At 38.1% G+C, this 22,736-nt stretch overlaps 1 protein-coding gene across 4 annotated transcripts in view; it reads right to left on the minus strand.

Moving 5' to 3' along the window:
• The window catches only part of LDLRAD4 (low density lipoprotein receptor class A domain containing 4), a 294,721-nt gene that overhangs the window by 204,739 nt on the left and 67,246 nt on the right, over window positions 1–22,736 (minus strand). Inside the window, exon 2 of one of the 4 annotated variants that reach the window (XM_074877778.1) lies at window positions 16,686–16,834. The exons of the other annotated variants lie outside the window; for them this stretch is intronic. The gene's annotated coding sequence lies outside the window, so the exon portion shown is untranslated. The remainder of the gene's footprint in view (window positions 1–16,685; window positions 16,835–22,736) is intronic. 4 annotated transcript variants of the gene reach the window in all.

Genomic DNA, 22,736 nt, shown 5'->3' on the forward strand with positions numbered 1-22,736 from the left:
GGGTATCATCAGTGGAGACCTGATGTTTCTGGAGCCCACCTCAAAGATGTCCACCCAGATGTGGAGCACAACCTGTAACACAGCACGAGACACCTGGTCAAACCCTCACAGGATGACTACAGCATTTCAGAAGCAACACTGCAATGCTTTTACCTGCATTTTCCTGAAGTATGATGTTGCACATTTCTGGTGTATTCACGTGGGATGTCCAACTATCAGATCTGGGCCTGAATTTGTAAATAAACTATTTAAAGCGAATCAAGAATAAGTGTTTTTGAAATCATGCTTCACTTTGTTAACAAACACTGACTGGACCATCAAAGGCAAGTAACTTTTTTTTTTTTTTAAATGGTGAGAAAGCAGTATTTAAACTTATTTAAACTAAGCATTATTCACAGAACTTATCTGAATAGAATTTATTTACTCAGTTCTAAAAACCAACTACCTAAGCAAATAAATGATTGCCTAAGAATGGTTTTGTGGAATTAATATTCTCCATTTAACTCATTTTTAAGTGTAAAAAACCCTATATAATATAACTAGAAAATCTCACTAAGATCATTTCAGAGATATGAAAATGTAAAAATTTTTTTCCTCTATTTCTACCCAGATCCTTGCATACTCAAGAGAATGCCATTAGTTGATTTCACAAAATTAAGAAATCTTTCCTTAACTTTTCTAAAATGCAACTAAAAATAATACACACACAATCAAGAAATATAAACAAAAGCTAAAAAGGTTTGAGTCTGATAAGGCTTGCAAAATTTCTCCATGGGCTCTGATACCCTCAAATAGTGGAGTCATATAAGCCTCATGTTAATAAAAGCATGATTTCTTTCTCTGATTATATTCTTGAAGACACAGTACAGGGAACATTATTAAGATTTTCAAATCAAGTTCCTAAAAATGATCGTGTCGTCCCCAGTCTATTTGGGAATATGCTTTAAGCTAATCAAACTGACAGGTTTCGCAGCAGAATTCATGACAACCCAAGTCCTGCTGTTCGTGGAGTCCAGCAGCCAGCAGCTGAGACCTCTTCATATTCACCGTGTCTTCCCAGTATTACCCAGCAGAGCATTTATTTTACAGAATTTATGTTTTTCTCATAGTCAAGGGTAAAAATGTCTTCAGAAATGAAACATGCATGTCTGATACTGCTTTTCCTCCTTGTCCTCAGCATATGGCCTCAGTCCTGGTTAACAACTCTGTTCCGACCCTGTCCTGACAGGAGAACCATGTGCGTACACTAGGTGAGACAAGCAAAATTTTACTAGTATTTACTGATAGCACTGGAAAGTTAAGAAGCAAAAACCAAATTTCTGCCAAATTTCTAAATAAGGGAGAACTGTAAGCTTCTCAAGAGAAGTTCACCAGAGTATTTCTTTTTCACAAATGCAAAATATGCTTTTTATTAATCCTATTATTGGAAACTGTGGGGCTATTTTGACTAAAATAAACCATACCGGAATGTAGGCAGCCAGCATGGAAAACTTCAGTCCAAAAGTTAAAGACATGTGAAGTGATAAGCAGCTGAAAACAATCATACAATAGCAAATATATAATAAAGAGCAGTAGCTAGATTATACACATTTGTTTTACAGTTTGTGCATGTGTATAGTTCACACACATTCACCCCTCACTTTTGGAAGCATGAAGGTTAGCAGAGCTTCCGTGGAAAACTTCTGCTAGAAATATTTCCGCTAATAGCTAGAACTTTCATTAATAACACAGAAAAACGAACGCCAAGAATATGACCATAAAACCTTAGACAGTAAGCAAGGTAGTTACCAAGACATTATTCTTTTATGAACTCACACAACCCATCCAAACACGCAGATAGAGTCCATGAGCTGTTTACAATTAAATCTGATGCATTTCCTTGTATGTGTAAAATATGTACGTGAAAGATTTGAAATCTCAAGTTTAAAAGCCTGTTCCTGTCTAGTTGGCTATCCAAGAAGAACTCCAAATCTCAGAGGAGGAGGCTTCTCCAAAGATGTTTCCCAGAAGAAACAGCATACAAGGGACAACAGTAATGTACTGTAATGCTAATGTAATGCATTACAAGACTACGCAAAAGAATTTTGAAAACTAATTTAATGTGGCAAGAGGGTAGCTCTTTGCTCCCGACAACTACCATCTCAGATGAGGCTTGTAAACAACTTTAGGAGTATTCTTAGAGAACTTCCAGTAGCCATCACCAAGACCACCATGGTTACCAACCATTTTGCAGGTACCAGCATCTTCCACTCCCACAGTACAGGAGTAGGAAAAAATGTATGCTTGACAGTTTCTGCCTGCTTGTAGGGTGAAGGCAGACATATATGTTGTCATGATCCCCTGGTGTCAGCAGGACAATAAAATTACTGCAGATTTGACTAACCAATAACAACAAATTTAAAAATTACAACATGTGAATTTATTCTACTTAGAAAATGTGGGGGAAATGGGATACTCTGCAACTTGCCAAAAGAAAAGGCAAATATTATTCTGTCTTCTCAAGCCACCCTCTCACAAGGTTAGCCACAGAGAGCTCTGCTATCGCAGACAGAGCTTCTCCTGAGGAGTAAGTGTGCCCACCTTACCAAAACCAGCCACCCGCAGTGACTCTGGCTTGTACTGCACTGCCCACTCCGTCAGACCAGGAGAAGGAGTGTGGGTAGGACATGGGCTAGAAGCAAAAGTATTTCTTAAACCTCTATGATCTGCCAGAAGCAGGAGTTAAAAGGATGCTGAAATGCAAACGTTGCCTTGCTAACCTTCTTTGCTCCTAACACAGCACCAAAAATAAATTTTAGCACACAGAAAAGACGATCCTCACTACCTTATTATGCATATTTTTAACAAACTCATTGATCAGGCTTTTAGAGTTCATAACTAAGCAATTCTTAGTGAATGTGAAGAATAAAAACCAAAGAATCTCAAACAAGTAATTTTATCAACCAAGAAAGTCATAACCAAACATACAATAGCAGAGTCTATTAAACCCAGTTGCTAACTACCTAATGCCACCACCTAAATTTGACTTGTGAATTATGCCCTTGTTATTTTAAACCAGAGGTCTGATTAATAGCTTTCAGGTTAGTGTTTAATCTCAAGACATTAAGTCAAATGCAGTTAACGGAGCAAGTTCCTTCAAGTTAAGGAGGATGAAAATATTTTTCTTACAGGAGGTACAGCCTCTGGCTATCTCCAAATTATAGCAAAACTACAAATAACAACTTAAAATAAAACATACTAGCGTGTATGTTACTAAAGATCCAGTAGAGACCATCTGAAATTGCCTAGAGGAAAAATGCTTAACTAAAAATACTGGCTGAGGTGAAACAAGCAATCTTCGCTTCAAATGTGAAACCACCTCCTGACAGCTCTCTAGGAGGAGTATGAGAGTTAAGAAATACAATTCAGCTTTGAAGGGTATGATCTCTCAGGCTTTGTGGAAAGCTGTTTAGATAAATTATGAAAGAAATGAGTAGCAGAGATGAAGGTAAGCCAAGAAAGAAGAACCAAGCCAAAATGGTTTGTAACAGACAACTGCTAAAATACTACCATGGAAAATGCCTTTTATCAAAAAAACCACAGGACAATCCCCAGTAAGAGCTACTTCCCGAAGCAGCGACGAACAGCAGAAATAACTGTAATAAGGATTACTTTCTAACCTCATTAGCTGATCAAGCTGCCTGATTTTCCTCTCTGCTGAGACAGAGACTCCTCTCTCCACATAGCAGGGAGAAATTAAGTTTGGCTATTAAAAAAAAAAAAAAAATCCCAAACTCTTATTAAAATATGAAGGAACCAACCCAGAAAGCTACAGTCTCTCTTGTTTCTCCTTAGGGGCTGAGAAATTTGTTTTTAGCTTTTCATTGAGAAAGCAGAGGGAAAATTCAGGAGGACTTTCTTCCCTGCCCTCGCAGCAGCTGCCCACTCAGCAGAGGGGTGAGAGAGTCAGGACCTCCCCACGCTCCGGCTCCAGCACCTGCAGCGTGCGCGATGGTTTGCTCCATTCACTCCTCTTCATGGGCTCACTCAGGTCTCTCTGCAGGTTTGGTCCAGGTACCTGTGGGGACCACTTCTGGGACAGCAGCTCCTCTCCCAAGCATGTGTTACAACTACACTAGTCATTCAACCCCAGCTGGACACAGTGTTGCCCATGGCTCTGTCCTCCTTCAGAGCACTAAGGATTAACGGTTCCCAGACTCTGAGCAGGTCTCTCTCGGGCAGCGGTGACCGCAGAGATCCGACAGGCAGGCTGGTCCTCCCTGCCTCTCCCAGGCAAACTGACAGCAGGGCTTGTGGTTTGCCCCAGGGAGTGTTTTAAGTCGAGAGCTTAGGAAGAAGCTGTAAAGTATTTCTTTCAGTGCTGCAGTCTTACTGACGGGTTGGGTTACATTTCTCGATAACCCCATTTATACATAGTATGAGAGCAGATAGCTCTACCTTCGTCAGAACAAGAAAACAACGGAGACGGCATCTCCACATCGGTTTTAAAAGTCTTTTTATGAGTCACCATATAGCGCAAATTAAAAACAAGAATGTATGTTGCCAAGTCACTTTGAAACTAAATACAAGAAAAGGCTTTTGTTTTTCAAAATTTGGTTACCTGAATGAGGATAAAATGAACAGCTCATCTATTTAGGATTAACACTTTTAATACTTTGTGTCAAAGACCAATTATATCCTGTCAAAGAAATATAAATGGACACAGAAAAGCTGTCAAACTGGAGGGGTGTTTATTAGTGCATTACCAATTGTTTTTATGAACACAGTGAGCAGTTAATTTCTATAAACAAGCTCACTCTGATTTAACTTAGTAATGTGGTCTAAAGAGAGATGTGAGTTTGAAGAAAAATAAATACATTTTAAGAAGGGTATGAAGTCTGAGACACACACATACTTTTTCAAGTATGAATTAGGTTTTTGGTTTCTTTTTTAACCTTGCACTGGATTTCAAGTGTCCTGTGTTTCAGCAAAATTCTGCCCCCACCTCATTCAATGGGAATTTTGCTAATAACTTCACTCTGACTGGAATTTTACCTGGGGAAGCCACATTCATTTCACCATTTTGTAAGTAAACCCAAGAGCACTATGCCTCATACAGTGAGGACAGAGCTTGAAGAGATCAGTACATCTTCCATTTTATACATTTTCCAAGCATGCATACTTAATACATTAATACTTAAGAGTGGCCACTGTGTATATTCACTTCATTTTTCAGCCAAGGGTCAGAATGAACTCCTTAGATTTATTTTCTCATAATCAAATGCAAACCTTTCTAAAACGTTTGGCAAATTTCATCTGACCATAAAAAGGTTTGCACAACTACATTACTTCAAACTCCTATCACAAATTACTAGTTCACATTCACTATGGAAACAGACTTTCAGTTCACTTGAGAAATAACTAAGTCATAAGGATTTAACTCCCCATGCTATTCATTAAAAATAATTATTCAATGCATAAAGGCTTGGTGCTGAGCGAGTGAACGGTCAGACTGGAGTATTTCCTTTAGCTGTAGAACAGACATCTCAGATGCACCGAATATGCATTTCCTCACACAGTCCCCTTTATTGCTCATTTGGAACGATGATCTCTAGAATAAGATGAGACTTCAGACACCCATTTAGTTCCCCACTCCTATATCAGCTTTTCCGATAGGAGCGTTGATTACCAGTAGACAATAATGATTTTGTAATGTGAACATCTGTACAACAGAAAACAGACTGAGATCAAATTAATGGCATGTATCTCACCATTAAGCAGGTATTTTTTTAACTGACAATAAACCTGACTGAATTCTTGCCAAAGATTTAGCCACGGAAACACCAAAAGGATTTAAAAATCCATGAGTGAGATACTCTTCAATTCCCTTTTGAAATAACGACAAATATTTTTTTAAATAATAAAAATACTCTTAGGCAAAGCGCTAACTGAGGTCTGAACATACAGAACTCCAAATTTTTTAAGTTATTGGCCTCACTGCAACAATAACTCAGCCATATTGCCCATGAGTAGCAATTAATTAAATTTAATAAGGAACACTACGAGTTGTTCCTGTTTTTAAAATCCTAGCCAGGACCCTAAACAATGCTGCTTTTCTTACTCAAATTTTCGAATGTTTGAAAATCCAATTGAAAAAATCATCTTCAATGCTGGAGAAAATCCCAATGCATAAAAAATCACTTAAGTGCTCTATTAAACAAACCAACCAAATCTACGTGGCAGAGGAAATGTCAGTTTTTAACAAGCTACTGAATACCTCCTTCCCAGCAACAGAAATATAATTTATCTTTAATAACACACGTAGAAGTTTTTCCCCATCACTAAACTCTGAATCAGGCATTCACCGAGGATTAAAAAGCAAACATTAGAAAAAATTAACTTGGTGTGCTGAAAATTCTCTATTCACTTCTATGCGTGCAGAAGATTTTTCCTTTTCTCCTTCCAGTGAAGAGAAGGGTGATATTAAAAAGCTTGAAATTATTTTCCTCTCTTCAGTATTTGAATATGAGACTACATCATATGACAGAAAGCTGAGGGGCAAAAAATTAAGCATTATACAAGCCCATAGTACCAATCTAATTTCCTGGCAACTACAGTGCAAGCCATAAATGGGAAACCAGCAAAATTTTTCCAACAGTCTTTTATAAAAACGTATTACCTGAAAAGACAGTATAAAAAATAATGCCAACTGCTCTTGGAAAAAAGGGATCAAAAAGAGCCTTTAAAGGAGTCGCATTACAAATTACTGGCTTCTGAGTAAGAAAGTTAACAATTGATCATGTAAAACCATAAAACTACCAAGGCAGGCATCAGGCTATCCCACCTACATTTGGAAGAAAGGTTAATGCAATCAGTAAGAAAAATCCTAAGACTGGAAAACCATTTGATTATTCTGGTGTATTACATGTTTACATTGTGATTATTCTAATCTGATGTTTCAAAACCTCTCATCTGCTTCCTCATTTGTACTTACTATCAATGCCACCAATATTATGCTAAAAAAGAAAAGTTTAACTAGCTTTGCAGAATTAGTACAGAAAGCACTATAGCCACATAAATTCCACTGGTGTACTCCAGATTGGGAAAAAATCCACAATAAATAGGAAAAAATGGCAAATTGTAACCACCTTAAGAGCTGGATTCATGTGTACCGATAACTACTACCCTTCCTGAGTTATGTTTGGTTTTGCTACAAATTAGGTCCAAATTCTGTCATTTTCAAGCCAAATTCCACCAGGAAATTCTACATCAGATTCAACATCCTCTTTTTCAAACTCCAGGTGCAGCCTCAGCACTTTTTACTCGTCCTTTGAAGGAAAAAAAGTCCATAATGCTGGTTAGGACTTATATTTACAAAACCTGCTTATGAAGGCAATCATTTCTATTTGAGACCATGGAAGAGTTCCAGATGCTTAGAGTACAACACAGAAAATCCCTGAAATGAAAGGTCAACTAGTCCCACATTCCCACCAACAACCAAGGACTGGGAGAGCTTTACAACAGTGAGCACCTCGGGAAGGATGCCCTTGCTGTCAAATGCCCTTGCAGACAACCAGGCAGATTCTCTTCTCCCAGCACTTTCAGGGGCTACAGGTTCCTTAAGACTCTCCGCTCCCTCGCCATACCCCAGACAATGATACCTACCTTACAGGAATTACCTGTTAAAGACAGCGCCTCTTACACACAGTCTATTTCAGTCAGGAAGGCTGACAGGCAAAGGAAGAGGAAAAAGGCAGCTGAGTATTTTTCGGCCATTTTTCCTCTTGTTGAAAGCTCGCATGTTCCTCTCAGCTCAGACCCTCTCTTGTCTATTCAGTTTGGGGATCAGCACGCCAGCAGCACTCAGTAAATAAAAAAACTGACTCCAAACTGCACATGTTATTTGCAGCTCAATAAAAAATAATGCTGGGTCTTTGACACATGTTTATATAACACCTAATATAAAAGGGTTGTTACCTTCTCATGAATAAGTATGCAGCCCAGGCCGAAGTCTGGAATCATTTTCTAACTAGGAAAACAAAATCTGTGAAGTCCAAATTCCAATTCAGGTTTTTCTTAAGGATTTTAGACCCAGGGTTCAAGTTTGGGACCATACTTGTTAAAACTAAGCAGACTTGCCAAAATAAACAAAGTAAATTTTGTGATGCAGTGATCTTGACTGATTATGTTTGTTTATTTATGCTTACACAGATTTTGGTATCCTGCGACAAGTGTCTCAGCTAATGCAAGACAGATTCATCCACGTGGAAACAACCAATATTTCAATATATATTAATAAAAAATGCTCTAACAGTAAACAGTAGCCTTTCCTACTGGTTGCAGTAGTTATTGTAGAGCTTTATAAGGCTTGATCTTATCATGCAGCTCCTTCTTATCACACACTACAGTGCTTACACTTGGAAAATTAATGTTATAGCATTTTAATCTTTATTATTCTCTACAGTTTGAAGTGACCTGTCTCTTTGACTTTATGAATAACCTGCACACTCTGTACGCTTAATTTGCTATCACCATAGCAATTTTTTTTAAAGGATGAGTCAAATTTACTCCAAAATTAAATTAATTTTTTTTCAATTAAGTCTTCTTGTGGCACTGAAGCACTGGGCAAAGCTTTTATTTAAAAATCCCTTTCTTCTTCATGCAAATTTCATTATGAAAATCACAATAAACCTTTCTTTAACATGAAACACTAGGTCTTATATAAGATGTGTTTACAACATTTACTACCTTGTTAATTCTTTTGTTCATGGAGCAGGCATTTGCTATGACACAGAGTCTGTCATTCTCATCAACTCAAGTGATTCATCTGCCTTTCCTACACTTATCATCCAGCCTGTCTTTCCTAATTTTTTGTTTAACTTATCACTGTTTAGATACTGCTCTCCCTCTTTAGATTCTGAACCAGGCTTTTTCCTTTCCACGATATAAGGTCTAATGTTTGACAAGCTATTGAGTACTGCCATTCATGGTACCGTGACTCATTTCTATAATGACTACTGTTTCATACAAAAGAAAACTAGTGTTACTTGTCATATAATTACAAAGAGTTAAACTCATCCAGGTGTTAGAATATATGATGCAGGAAAACAGACACATAGGAGCAGTGGTTAGCACTTATGAGAAGCCAGAGCAGTCTTTGGCACCCATGCCACACTCCACTCCCTTGCTTACAACCGCAGAAATAACCCACGAAGAACTGGAACACATCATTTTTCAGATGGATAAAGGGACATCCTTGAAGATCCAGGACAGTCCATGAACAACACACACCCTCCAGACCCTAGGATAAACACAGGTTTCGGCAGGACTAACAGGCAGGTAAAATCCTGTTCAGCCTGGGTCCTGTCTTTTCAATTAGACAACGTCTTGCCTCAGAAGAAGTTTGTTGGGTCACTGTAGTCACTGGAAGTTGTAGCTAACAAAGTAAAGATACATGTAGCTAAACCCCAGGTATATTGCCCTGCAAGGGAAGGAACTCAAGAATGTTTAGTAAGTTAGGGCTGAACTCATCTGAACATTTTAGATAAGTTAGTTTTAAACTAAAAGATATCTAAAAGACAACACCTATTAATGCTAAGTTTTCAAACTCCAGGACACTTTAAAAACATTCCTTGCATGGCTGGCTGGCACTCTTTTGATCCACACGGCTAACTGATGAAGGCACAAGAGGTCAATCGCATGATGCTTTTTTTTAATAATCCTGGCATCACAAAAGATCACAGCTTTCAGACACACTTGCCATCCAAAACCCAATGGACAAGAGTATTCTACCTTTGGCTTCATTACTTCTTCAATTTGAAATGCAGGCTACATACTTCCAGTTAGCTAAAGATGCTGCTGCACAGTATCTCCTTAAAACTAACACTTATTTTATCTTATAATTTTTTATTGAGACAGTTCATCTACGTGAGCATCCATGCTTTATCAAACAGTATTTTTTAGAAGTTCAGAACCAGTTCAGTGGAATTCTGTCTTGCACTGCATTCACTCAATCTATGTCTGCCAAAAGAACTACTGCCACAAACCAGGGCAGTTACTTGCAGAACATCTCCTCTGTCAAACACGAAACAATCCAGGCTGTATCCCAGAAACACAAGCACCTTTATCCAGCTCAGTCTTACACATCCTTCAGATGCATTAAACCTCCACCTAACACTCACTAAATGCCCAGGGATAAGGTCAGTCACAGAGAACTATAGAGGAACTGAATTCTCAAGAGATTTGATTTAGAAAACGTGACAGTGGTTTGCATCACTTTTTACTAGCCACCACAAAGTTAGAAAAGACTTTCTGCTTTCCACACAGATAAGTGCTACCAGATTTTCAACTGGATTATGGATTACAAAGCAATGAATCCTGACAAAATCACTTGTGTAAATTGCAAAGATACACTTAGGATACCAAGGATAATTGTTTGAATTTTTGATACTTTCAATAAGCATTTCACAAAGAAAATTATAAGCACTGAATCCCCTGAACATGTTACTGTTTTTTTCTTTCTAATATTTAAGCTACTGTAAGAGTAGGGGACAAGAAAGAAGGCCAAGAATACATTTCTGTTTCATATATTGCAGCTAAAACAGACCTTAGGAGGATACAGTATTGCCCATCTGCCTCTCTGATGCTCCAGCAGAATAGAAAAATGGTTTGAGAGCTCAGGAGAGAAATCAAAAGTACCCAAATGCCTGAGGCTGTAAGATGCTCTGCAGTAGAAGTAATACCATCAAAAGCCACAACTAACATTACCTTGCTAGTCACAGGAGATTTCTCGCTATCCTTTTGTTTCCTGAAATGACAATCGAGAACCACAAACTTTTTGGCAAGGAGCACAAAAGATGGGTAACTGTAACAACATGAGAAGAGCTTCAGAAGTCAGATGAACAGAAGGAACAGATGTGGAGCAGGTGTCTGCTCTCTGCTTATAAAATGATGGTTTTTCAGGGTCACCACTGAAATAACAGAAACTTGAAGCAGAACGTAAATCCTGAGAAGGTCCCCTGTCGGGCTTTCAAACATCAAATGTAAGATTTCAAGCATTCAGTGTTACAAGGTAAAGCCCAAGGGTCAATGATTTCTTTACTAATTTAGGGAGTGACCAAAAATAGAAGACAGCTTGCGGCATTCTTGTCAGAGCCGACCTATGGAGATCATAAACCCCGAGAAAGCTTGCTGCTTCTTCTCTCACTGAAGAGTGTCTGAGATGACAGTTCCCTGCAACTACAGCCAACCAGACGCCATATTCCCATACCCTCCCTTCCAGCTAGACCTATGAAAGACCAGCACCAAGCTCTGAGCCACAGGCTGTCCAGCCTCAGATCTGCTCAATAAGAACTGCATTGATTAGAAACTAATGAGAATTGAGCCACCTGACACATCTTTATCACAAAAACTTGGTTCAAAATCTTCATGTGCCCATTCATGATTTGAGTTTCTCTAAACCACACGGTGCTTTACGCAGCATGAGAGGACAAGTTAAGAAGCAGAACGGCCCTTGTTCCCATACGACTGCAAAGACATTCACTTCAGATCAAGTCCATGTCATGAAAGCAACTAATTTAGACATGATGTTAATAAAACTATCTCTGGACTGCCTAAAGCAGCTGGTAGAGCTCTACATACTGAAGAAACAGAGACTGTCTACTGGTATCACTATCAAGAAGTGAGGCAGTTGATGTATTTCTTAACTAGCAACAGAAAGCAGGACAATAAACATCGCAGACAGCTATGGCTGTAATACTGGCCCCATACCCCAGGGTCATATGATGTTGTAACATGTTATTAGGTGCTACCTAGTGTTGAAATGAAAATCCTGGGGCTTACAGTCATTGTACACTGACCCACAGAAAGATCATGCGGCCCTCCTAGCATTTTTTTTATTTTTTGCCTTACGTTTCTCATAGGTCATCTCTAAATGCACATGCACAAATCCACTTATTCTTCAGCTTTCCTCAGCTGAAACACAAGAAAACCTTCAGTGCCCGTGGCAGAAGAAGTTACCAAGCACAGAACCCCCATAAGCTTTTAGCAGCCTCTTTCACCTGCTGAAAGATCGTCTCCTCCTTGAACTGACACCAGGCTACCAGAGGACAAAATCTTTGGCGTTTTCAACAGCTGCTTTTCACTGTAAGTCCACAGGGGAGACTTATAAGCAAGGGAGAGAGTTTTCAAAAGAAATGGATACTACTTCATGACACTTTACAGTCAGAGGTGGTAAGAATGACTAACAACTTTCCAGCACTTAAACAAAACCTACGTTTCAGCTAGTTTTTCCCCCAGCAGTAAGTTGTGTTCTTACACATATGGCAGAGGTGCCTGGTGAGATCCTGGGCTCTGATGACTAAGAACAACAATACCCCAATCAAGGAGCAGAAAAGTATTTTTCGGAGCTGAAAGCTTATGCAGAAAAGTTTCAGCAGCTCAGCAGCTTCCTGCTGGCTGGCTTCACCGAGTACAGCCGAGATGAATCACAATGTTCTGCAGAAGAGATGTTTTTCCCTTCCCAGAAAAAATGAAGACTTTTCTCCTATCTAAGTCTGTTTTAGAGGAATGTTGCCAATATACAACTGGCTGCCTGTAACTCTGCAACATTACTGGCGAAAAGGAAAAATCACTAATATTAATGCAAAAGTGACATAGAAATGTGCACATGATGATACTCACTAGCAAGTATGCATATTTCTTGGCTATGAAAGGTCTTCTTAAAGGTCGTTTTAAATCATTCACCTTTGTAAATATTTCTCCATAAAAAACTTGTGGATACCTAGAGATGATGTGATTAAAGGGTTTCATGACAAGTTTTTTGTGAGCAAAAAAACATCACAGCCAGCATCTAACTGGCCAATTCCTTGAATAATACTGACCTCAAACACTCATGCTACCACATACATCAATATATAAAGTATTTTTTCATCCAACATTTCCTCCAGTTATTTTTCTCCCTGCTAAGGCATCAGCTCTCTATTCCTGCAGCAAACAGCAAGAGCAAACAACTGGCTTCTTCAACAAAATACAACACTTCCAGGTAACTAAAAGCACCCACATTTTACATTTTCAGACTACAATAATGCAACTGCACTTGACTGTTACCTGCTGTCAGAATTCAAGCTTACAATACAATTTACAGTCACACAGCCATTAGTTAAACAAGTGTAAAACACGCTTTTTTCTTTTAATCTTGCTATTTATTAGTAAGGTCCCCACTTCCCAAGTCAGGACTGCTTATCATTACTACAACACAAAAAAAGCAGCCAGCAAACGAGTACAAAAATTTCAAAGTGGAGACACACTACAGGAAAGTGCAAGCTTCCTGCAGCTGCTTAAACAAGGTTTTGCTTCATACTGTGGCCTTAACAGGACACTGCCATCCCAACTTAGCTAAATTCAGTAATTTGAAGTTAATTATTTTCTTTTTTTTTTTCATTTTTTTTAGTAGCCCCCCCCCCAGTCCATCTAATTTTCAGTTGTAACTTACCAGGAGCAAAGATTTTAGTCCCATGAGAGTGGAAAAGCAGCTAGTAATTGAAAACAAATTAACCTCTTTCCAACTGTGCCTAAGTTGTATTACTGCATTTTCAAAGAAAATCTTTACCATAATCATACAAATCCTGGTAACATTTAGAGCAGGGATGGGAGAACAAAACTGGGTAAAGGGAGAGGTTTTGTGCTGCTGTGCTTAGGTAGATTAACATCACTAATTTCCAGGGCGGGTTGAGAGGTAGTTAATTCCTAACTGCTAGCAGAAGTGTTATACATCTGGAGGACTGACATTTCAAATATCAAAAGCTACCTTTCCCTTAAGAATAACATAGCTATGTTTTGCTGGTATTGCGACTTTGTTGAGCAATTATCTGATCAGGGATCAACAGAGAAAAAATATTAAAATTAAGCACGTTGATCAGTCATCGCTCTCCATTACCTTATAATGGAAACATTCACATTTGGCTTCATGGAAGTATCATATACTTCACAGGCGTACTGTGGAAGTATTTTAGCTATCCTGTGAACTCAGTAATCCTGATTAAATTATTCCTCACTTACAGAAAAACTTAATTGATTGCAGTAGAGATACATCAGCATAAACATGTCATTGTGGTGACAAAATTGTCCATATTTTGTAAGTACTTCATATTTTGAAAATACTCCATTATTTACTCTTTATTTTTCAAATATGAACTTGGATTGAATAAACAAAGCAAAAAAAGAAAGGCAGCACATTCAGGAAACTCAAATATGAAAAACACTATTTAAGATTACCTAGCCTGGAAGGCATTAAAAACAGGGACAGGTTCAGGTTATGGTTAAAAGATGGTTAAAAGATATTCAGGTCTGGTTAAAAGATTTCCTGCCTTGTCATTACAGAGATTTTCTGAGAGGCCCAAGAAGACAGTATTGAAAGCTAAGCACAAAATTGGGCATTCAGACAACTCTTCCCTTTGCCTGATTCTGGGTGGGTTCATTTGACCGCTGGCACCCCATGTAAGTCAGTTTATCAAAAAGAATAACTAAATTGGGGTACTCAGTCTAAAACATTTAAAGCCTGACAGAGGTGCTGAATCCAAGCAAGCACAAGGTAAGAGCACAGGATTTCTCTTTAAGTCAAAGCCTCCCTCTGAAGCTTGGCACCCAAAGCTGATGCCCAAAATAAACTCTGTGAAAAACGTTAGCCTGAATTTCCCTCTCCCTCAGCCTGAGCTCTTCAAACCGTCATCTGATGTGAGGTAAAAAGGGAAATTACAAAGTGTATTATTACATACTTCAGATGCTGCCTGGAAAGAGGAAAGGTTTATTTTGTGAAAAGCTCCTATTCCAGTGTGGCTGCAGAGGTTGGATAGTTAAATGAAGCAAAAAGTAAACTGACAGCAGAAGGAGAAGTAGGGTATCGTCCTGACCATTTGCACTGGGCTCCATCTATTCTGCAAAGGACAGACAGCTTTTCACCACTGTACGATACATCTGACAATACGAATTTGCCAACCTGCTGTATTTATTATTGGGGTGTCAGGTAAGGATGTAGACAGCTGTGTCTAAACCAAGCCATTTTCCTTTTATTTACTTCCCTTACGTTTCTGCTCAAAACAAACTGAAATCAAATTAATGTCTCCTAATTTTAATGAGGATTTTGTATTTTCCCATGTAGTATGACTTCTCAATTCAGACAATAATTCAGCTAAATCAGTGGTCGTTCAGAAATACTACAAATAGCTCTGGGTAGTAAAACACAGTTTACAGATTACAAAAATATTCCACATGGTGACAGAGAAAGGTAGAAAAAAAACTTTAATTCCAATAGTTCAATGAACAGAAAAGAAGCAAAAAGAAGCAAAAGTACATTTGTTTTTTAATTTCATGATTTGATTAAAAAAAAAGGTTGGTGTTTTTTGGTTTGGTTTGGGTTTTATGCTTAGCAGAGCAGCAAGATTCAAGTTCTTACAGAACCACATTTGTGATTAAAAGAAAGGCATGAAATTATTTTCAACTGCAACAGAGTAAAATAAGGACTAAGTGCAATTTTCAGTTCCACATTGTTTCTTAGTAGAACAAATGATGACTAAATCCCTGTACTAGATTTTGCTAGTTCAAAGCGTCACTGGGGTCACACTGAAAGCAAGTACCCACAGCACGTGGCAGAGCTGTAACAGGCAGGGTGCCTCTCAAGTCTCTGCTGCTCCCAGCCTGGGCCACTCACAGGAAGACATTTCCAAAACACATACCCTTGCCCACCCCACTGTATGCCACTGAAATGTTAAATACATGTACTATATTTAAATATTTCCAATGCTATTTATTTATAATTAAGATTAGGAATAACTCCCCATGAATAAGAAAAGAAAACTGTATTGCCATATTCATACACACTTAAGATAATTCAACTTTACAGTTTTGACATGTGTAGCTTATTAGACTCTTAAGAATGTAAAAACACCATTGGCGTTTTTCATATTGCAAGTGTCTGGTAGATAATGGCCGTGCAGATTTTATACAGAACAGCGCAAGTCAACTTGCCAAACTTTCATCATCACTCCTTCGGAAACTCTGAGGGGGCCTATTAAATTGGCATTTTGTTTGACATGTACACAGAATGTGCTTAGCATGCAGAACAAGTATGGCAATAAACCTTTTCTTAACAGCTGTGTTATTTCAGCTAATGATAAACATGTATCTAAAGACACATATCCCCACAACTTAAATTGGTGTGAAAAGCTCAGTCACCCCATGGAAAGAGAGGCCATCACAACAGAGAGGAAGTAATTTATTTATTCTTAACTATGCAATTAATTGTCTCACTAATAAACACAGCCAAATACACAAATTGTTGTTCTAAATTAAGTAAAGTTCATGATCATCGTAGCTTATATTCTGTCTCTGACCCTGCTGCATCTATTCTTTAGCGACAGATTCGTACCCATGGGCACATGTGTGCAATTATCACTGATCCTGGTGGAAGCTGTGATTGCATAACTGAGAGAGGAGTTTATTTTCCGGAAAGTTCCTTACAGTCTAAGAGCTTCAGAGGCCAAAAAGGCTCTTTTTGTCATCATTGTGGTTCATTCCATTCTGACTACATTCAAAATGAAAAAAATCTGGACATGTGAAATGCAGATGTTAACGAGCAAGACAGCATATTGATTTGGTTAAGCCATTTAATTTTGACAAACTGCCAAAACAACAATAAAAGAATCGCAAACCTGAAATATTGGAGATTTCATCAGCAGTCTACAATGAACAGGGAGATAATGAGTCCCCGGCAACCTCTAGGAAGGGATCGATGCTCTCCACGGAACTGCAGTGACTGGGAATTCCAGACAGTGCCCTTCGATTTTCTCTGAAATCTTATCTTTACAAAGTAAACAAACACAAGATAATAACCTTTAAACTTTCTGCAGCCATTCATAAGCAGATTCATCACTACAGAACAGCAGCCAACATTCAATATTAGTCTCTGTTCAATATGTGGTACTTTGCGTATCACAAAACTCGATCTTTTAAAAGGCACAGGTTGCAATTCCCAAAATCGTGACACTTAGAAAAATAATAAAATGAATCAGGGTGCCTCAGCAGCATTCTCCAGCTTTTCTCTGAATCAGCAGAGCTGTACACATCCCACCTCTCCAGTGAAAACTAAATTTACCACATAATCAACTGAGTCCACAATCTGAAGTCTGAAAAACCACTACATACTGCAGAAAACCCTGCAAAAACTACTACCTGTTTCAAAATGGGAAAAATACCTTTGTTTTCAGCATTTTTTTAAAAACATGACTAAACTTGGATCAAATTTAAAAATAGTTTCTTTTTAGTTATTTGTAATCAATCTAATTTTGGTTCCTGTATTCAGAAATATGAAGCAAACTAAACTATGACAGAGCTTTTAAAGAGCATATGCCTGAAACAATACTGCTCTCTATGGACATGTTAACTACCTATTTTCAGACACCCTCAAAATTAAGTTAATAGCTATATAAAAGCAGAATTTTTCAAACCAAACTTTTGACATATCCATCTTCACAGAATTTTAAAAGATATTTTACTCTAAATATTTAATAAATGCCTTCTAATTCCTTGAAAACAACAGCATTTAGACTACATTAGCCCAGTATCTTCTTCAATTATAATCATATCGTTTTATTACATTGGAGAGAAAAAAAGAATAGAAGAGGTAAGTGCTGCTACATTATCCCCCCATATTATTTTTTTACAGCAATTTGCAGAACACCATCAGTAAACACAGTGCTTTACAAACCACATAAGAAAGGTCATTATCCCAGAGAGCTTACAACTACAGCAAACAAATCAAGTACAACAACCCTTCCATTCAAAGGAGATATGAGGACACTCCTTTTTAATATATTAGTGTATTATCATTAAAGAGATCTTTAAATCACTTACGATCCCCAAGTCAAGCAGCACCAAATCAGCATCAAAAGTTGACAAAAAGGGGTCTATTCTTCTCCTTGCCCTTACTTACTCATAAGGTGCATCTTGAAACAGTAGGTAGATGCACATCAACTCACTTCTCCATCACAGGCACGGAAGGGAAAGTATGGAAGCACTGTGTGGGAGACACAAGGGAACTGTACCTGTCAAAAAAACCCCACTAAAATCCAGAAGCACAAGCTGGGCCCCAAGCTCTGCTACTCTCCTGCTCTTCATGTTACCCCTGCATGACTTTTCTTTTGACTCTTGCTGGCTACATCTTTGACATTCTGCAGAGTTGTGCCCACCAAAAACACCACTCAAGGGAAGAGGCGAAGAAAACCGGAGGAGTATTTCATGCATGATAAAGAGGATGGAAGCTCCTAAGAACACAGATTGAGACATTTGTTTATATTGTGGACTAAATATTAAGGTTTCCTTTCAAGTTTACTTCTTTTCAAACTGAATTTCTTATATGACATCAGACCTGGAAAACAGCCAATGTAAGGTCTGACTAACTATGACAGTCATTTACTTTCTTTCAAAGTGTCTCCTTTTCTTTAATTTTTAGATCAGCAATAAACATCTTCATTGGGTCCTTCAGGAGTTTCCATCCTGCTCCTCATATAAAAGCATTAATCGCTACACAGTCAAGTACAAACCATTATCAAAGTAGAGGAGCCTTGTTTTCATTGCAGGTTCTGCCACCACAGCAGCAGTGCCTGTAAGATACAAGTGCAATCATTCTGCTCTTAATAAGCTCCTTCACAAATGCAAAAATAATTTTTTTTTCTTTGATTAAAAAAACCCAGACCTTAGCGCTCTCTGCGGAGGTTCACATTCCATTCAACTCAAAGAATCTGTGCCTCCGTAACCCAAGAAATTTCCTTCATGGCCTTACACAGCATCATCACACTCCTCCTGCTACTTATGAGTTAGAGACTTAATAAATCCATCACCCGCTCCTTTCTACACATTACAGAATTTTTCCCACACCTAAGAAAGCAAGGAAGCTGGAAAAAACCTGTGACATGACAAATACAACCTTCCATAGGCAGGACACATTTAAACCTCTAGGCAGGAGTGGTAGCTCAGAGCTCAGTGGTGAAGGGTAGTCAGAGGAGAGCAGGTGCAGCAGCTTAATGTATGAGACAAGATAATGTTCAGTTTAAAGTACTTCCTCAAAATTATGTTTTAATCCTATTTTGCCTTTCACCACCACCCTAAACCCATCCTTCCTCTCCACCCAAAAACCTATCAGAGAAGTTTACCCTTTAGCCAAGAGACAAAAAAATAAAAAAAAAGCAGTGCAAATCCCAGTAGGATAAGGTAAATGCTGAATATCTTTAACATCAGCCAATTCCCAATAGTAACATTTAGGAAAAACTTACTACTCAAAAAGATGGTTTTTTTAGAAATTATTTCTGGTGACCATTGTCAGATTTACTGAAATTAAGGTTTCATTTATAATTGATTAACATAGATTATCACCTTCTATACCCACTGCAGACTAATTTTATACTATTAATGATTATAAACAAAAAGGTAGCTATCAATTATTATGAGGTTTTCTTTAAAAGATGTGCAACTGATAATTAACAAGGTATCAGCACACTGTACACTGGCAATTGCTTACCCATTCATTAAAAAATCATTCATGTGTTACTTGTGCATGACTATAAACCTGAATATAAAACAGAACATTATTTTCTCACCTCCTGCTGATCCAGGTACCCAGCCTTCAATACTAGAAAAAAAATTACTGAAGGTGTTTTCTGTGGGTAACTGAGGAAAACGTCTGGAAGAGTTAATACTGAGGTTGGCTTTTGTTTAATAAAAGCAAAGAGAGACATACTGCATTTCCCTAATAGGTCCCAATCATAATGCTTAGAGAAGAGGGAAGATAATTTACCAGGTGTACACATAATCTTTGCTGAATTACCAAAACGCCGAAATGAAAAGAGGAAGCTGCTGAAATGAAGGAATAAAATCCACATATAGGTAAAGAATCAAATAGCTTAGCTTGATAATATGGGAAAATAATTAAGAACTTGGATCAGTCAACTACTGTGAGAGTAAAGTTTTCCTGGAGTACATTTAAGCTGACCAAAAGGCCTACGTTAGGCAGCAGTGTCCTACTTTCAGTACACCCAAATATTCTTTTTTGGACGTGCTATCTTGCTAGTCAAGTGTACAACCATCATGATAACTTTACCACATATACACCCACACCACCTCAGATTTTGTTTGCAATTTAGTTCTGTAAATTCGAGCCCTTATCAGCATCTTTGTCCTGATCATTATCAAGTCTGTACTACTTCTGTAAGGTTTTTTTTCCTAAATCAAATTTATTCTCCTGTTAGACAGCATTCTTCAAAAATCCCAGCAATTGAAAATAAGTGGCATAGTTCTTCTGGCATCAGACACTTAGTTAAGTTTATTGTCTTTTCCAATGCAGGATTTAACAAGAATTTCAGATAAAAATTATTATACCTTGACACACTGGATCCTGCTAGTAAGATACTTAATCTACTTTTACTATAACGTCAGGTTTTATTTTGCTGCTGTTCTAAATTAGTAAACATTTTGAAATGTCATGTTTACCAAATTTTGAGGTGATTAATAGCTATGGGCAAACATAGTCACCTGTGAGACACCATTCCTGGTGTACCAAGCAACAATGGGTAATGTGAATCATCCATCTTTATGCTTCAGTGCACTCAATGAGACCTGGACTACAATATCAAGTCCTAGGAGAAGAATGGGGTTTGGTTCTATTTAATTTTTAAGTTGTATGCTTATACATGCAAATAAGCTGACAAAAATCAAGCCTTTCCCTTGCCTTCAGACTCTCAACCCTTCGGAAGAGTCAAGGCTGGATGAGGCCCAAGCCCTCATCCAGCACCGTTCCCAGCGAACGCCAGGGAACAGGCGTCTGGAGCAGTGGGAAAAAGAGCACTGGAGATGCTGGCTGCTCTTCCACTGCATTTTCTGACAACAGGAGACTTCAAAGACAGAGCACAAAGCACTAAGCAAGCACCCAAGTGCCTCGGAAACAGCATTTGGCAGCTAAAACTAGACAAATACCACAGGAAAGACCTTGCATAGCACTGATCTAACACAACCATGCTGTAAGGATAGGAAGGGAGATACCTACACTTTATTTACATATACAAAGAAGGACCACCGTGTAGGTGCCTTGCAGTTTGCATGGTAGCTAAATCAGCTGGTACCTTCTTGTTGAGCATTTGAGAATAAACTTACTTTCAACAGTGAAGCAGCAGCAGCAGTGACTACAAATGGTGCCTCAAAGAGAAGCAGGCAAGAAAAAGATACCAGACTTGGAACGATCCGACCTCCCAGTCTCCAACAGATGGCAGGAATGGAAAAAACAAAGCCAAACGACACCCAGTGACCCTGGACAATGGCTTTCCTAACTTAAATAAGCAACAACCACGGTGCATAGAAACAAACGGTGAACAACACGCTTGAAAGATGAACTCTCACCTATCCTTTAAATGTCTAGCAATGAAAACACTGGTCGAACAGAAGAACGAACGTTACTTAAATATACTCATAAAAGCGGACTCAAAATGCTTTTCCTTTTTAAGCAAAAATTTAGAGAACAGACCATTCTGGTGAACCAGAATTTCTAAACTAACCAAGTGGGGTCAAGGAACAGTTCTTCAGGAAGAACCAAAAAAGGAAACAAAAAGAGGAAGAGCATTTCCTCTTCGCAGAGCTTCGCTTCAGCCTGCAGTCCCGTAACTGTAGTGAAGAGATAAAGCTTTTCCTCACTAAAAAGGAAATGTCTCTTCCTCACAGTAGAAAAATGTACAGCCAACTCATCTAGAACTCAAGAGATGTAAGTTTGGAATTAAAACAATTTGCATGTCCACAACAGACATTTACTATATAAAAAAGTAAGTCCAGGAAAAGAGGTTATCTATGAATACAAATGTCCAGCAAGACACTAAATACAGTTGAAAAGTATGAGGTATTGTGTTACTGCTAAAAGTCATTTGAAGATTTTCTTTTTAGCTATATTAACACGTGTAAATTTTACATATATTTGTTTTATGAGAAGTCTTTAAGCAGGTCCTAAATAAAATTGCAAGAGCATAATGATAGGTGATCTACTTCAAATTATACTTCAGTTGCACATATTTTATTATTCAATGTTACATACCCAAATGATATACACTACAATCACCGTATTTCATGAATGACATTAAATATTAAAAGCCTAAGAGGAAAAAGGGCATAAGGTTTTAAGCAGGAGGAGAGAGATGAACATTACTGAAAAATGTAAGATGGGGAAAATAAATATAAGATTATAGTTGTATTTTTTAATTATTTAAAAATGCCCATCCACTTGCAAGAATAACTATTAACTTCGCTTGGCAAATGGTCATATGTAACTACCAGCAATTGTTCCAAGAAGTGGAAGCATTTTTCTCATTGGAAGGTAAAGAAACAAAGGAAGATTGGAAATGAGGCAATTCCCAGAACAAGTAACAGATTTGGGGGAATACTGCAGTAGGTGAGACTTGAAGTCAGACAGTCATACTAACTCAGACAGTTTTAAGGCTTTAAGGCTTTCAATGTTTGCTTTTCCTTCCCAGTGTCTAAATTAAGACACTTTTATCAACCTTATTGATTTTACCCATTAAACTGTGGATTTTGAGATTAGAGAACAACAGAACTTTTCAGAGTAGACTCCAGCCCCACACGAGAAGGGCGCACTAGCTAACTTCAACAGACGTGACCTTTAGAAAGCAGTATTATTCACCCTCTGCTTGTGGGCACTTTGAGACATTAGC

The sequence above is a fragment of the Strix uralensis genome, chromosome 1, assembly GCF_047716275.1.
Source record: "Strix uralensis isolate ZFMK-TIS-50842 chromosome 1, bStrUra1, whole genome shotgun sequence".
NCBI lineage: Eukaryota > Metazoa > Chordata > Aves > Strigiformes > Strigidae > Strix > Strix uralensis.